The sequence below is a fragment of the Zingiber officinale genome, chromosome 4B (assembly GCF_018446385.1).
Source record: "Zingiber officinale cultivar Zhangliang chromosome 4B, Zo_v1.1, whole genome shotgun sequence".
NCBI classification, from domain to species: domain Eukaryota; kingdom Viridiplantae; phylum Streptophyta; class Magnoliopsida; order Zingiberales; family Zingiberaceae; genus Zingiber; species Zingiber officinale.
The window spans coordinates 51788976-51791056 of NC_055993.1; the positions used below are offsets into that span (position 1 = coordinate 51788976).

The 2081-nt window shown below is 35.3% G+C and overlaps 1 non-coding gene across 1 annotated transcript; it reads left to right on the forward strand.

Annotated features, from left to right (window-relative positions):
• Window positions 1–218: 218 nt before the first annotated feature.
• On the forward strand, window positions 219–323 carry LOC121978948. Its single transcript, XR_006111263.1, has one exon. It is a non-coding gene; the product is annotated as a small nucleolar RNA R71 (small nucleolar RNA).
• Window positions 324–2081: the final 1758 nt, after the last annotated feature.

Genomic DNA, 2081 nt, shown 5'->3' on the forward strand with positions numbered 1-2081 from the left:
AACAAGCACAGTTGCATTCAAGGCTCGTACTTCTGGAATTTTCAAGGAATATGTCATCAAATTTTCACTTGTTCATACCTAGAGGATTGTTGTCACTAGATCAATTAATGTATATGCTTCATCCAAACTTTTACTCATCAAAGAACCTCCTGCAGCTGAATCCCTTACTCGAAAAAGAAATCCAAAAGTATAATATGTGCACCGTCATCCATCTTTCCAACCCATGATGAGGATACTATCTTAATAAACCTTTAAATCTGTCACATGCTTCAAATAGTATTCTCCATCTTCCTGAGCAAAATTTATGATACAATTCCACATATACACCGTTCTTCTTGGAGGGTGACTTAGAAATCGTTGTTCCATTTATTCCCAACTCATAATGCTTTGAGGATCAAGAGAATAAATTCAAGTCTTTGCTCTATCTTTGATGATGAAAGGAAATGCAATCAATCAAATAGCATTAGTAGAGACACAATTCACCTTATTGCAATATCTAAGAAATATCTTTAGGTGTTCATAAGGGTTTTTGAATTTTCTCCTCCAAATTTGAAACTTTGTATCATGGCAATCAAATCTGGGTCAAGTTGAAAGTTGTCAACTTCTATCTAAGGTATCACACTAGCAAATCTAAATCTTACAGAAATGGGTGTGAAATTTTATTTTAAAGGCATGTCTCTCATGCTAGTGCTCATTAGATCTAAACACCTTCATAACAAATTATTAGAAAATAAGATGCAAAATTTAAATTGTAAGAAAGAAAAGGCAAAATTTGTTGGATCGTGAAAGATGAGAGAGGGGGTGGTGAATCTCATTCGATTAAATTTTTTTTCTCAATGTAAAAACAAACAGAGTTAAGCAGCAGTAATAAAGTAAAAAACAATTAAAGACAAAAGATAAGTCTCCTTTATACTTAGTTTGGAGCCTAGCCGACTCCTACTTAAAAGTATGTGATGTTTTATCACTTTTGGTGGGCAATCAACTAAATGATGAAATAGTACAAGTATGAATAAAATGTGTAAGTTAAATAAAGATACCGACAACAACATATGTAAGATGAAGAGTAGGCTGTCAGAAGCCACCCGATGTCGTAGTAGTTATAGCTTGCATGAGTAATAGAAAATCAGAAAGCATAAGTTGTGTCTAGCTCAAAGCTCGAGGACTTCTTTTATAGGAATCGTTTGATCGACTGAAACCACGTTCTGTTGACTGAACCTATCAGTCGACTAAACCTCCTATCGGTCGACTGAACTATGTTCCCTCCCTTCTTTGCCCCGATCTAATCCATTCGATCCTATAAATCACACTGTTTGATTAATTGATCTAGCTTATCAGTTGACCAAACATGAATTTGGCAATTCTGTGTCAATTAGATCTGATCTCTGTCATTTACCAAAATTGGATCAATGACTAAACTGCCTATATAGTGCACGATCATATCTATGCTAGATCTATAGTACACGATAATTGTAGTCGACTGAACCTATTGTTCAGTCAATTGAACCTTGATCAAGTAAAATTTTGTTCAATATGCAAAACAAAGTTGGCACAACAATAATATAATAGTAATCCTATAGAATAGAGTTAGATAGATATATAATGCATGAATGAGACAGTTAGTACTGTCTTAATCTCAACTTATAAACCTCCGTTTGTTTCTTCAATTGGATTATCTCCTAAGGTTTGTCCTTGTCAGAACAAGACCTCATTGCACTCTCTCCAAGAGCATACCTCAACTTACTTGTCAAATATCTGGTCCTTCGGACCTATTTGGACTTTCTCTGCCCAATGTCTGATCGCCTGATCCACTAAAACTTTTCCTGCAATACTAAATTAGCACAACAACAATAATAGTAATGTAAAATAGTGTCAGTAAAACTATACCTAGGTTTACCAAAATTCATTGGTAACCATTCGGTCACACATGCTTGGAGTTCATTCCTCCAAGGCTTTTCATTACCTAGACTAGAGTTTAACTTCACTCACTAGGACTTTTGCTTGGAGTTCACTCCTCTAAGACTTCTTATTACCTAGGGCTACCCCCCCTAGGATTTTCTGCTTGTCAAGCATCAAGTCACTCA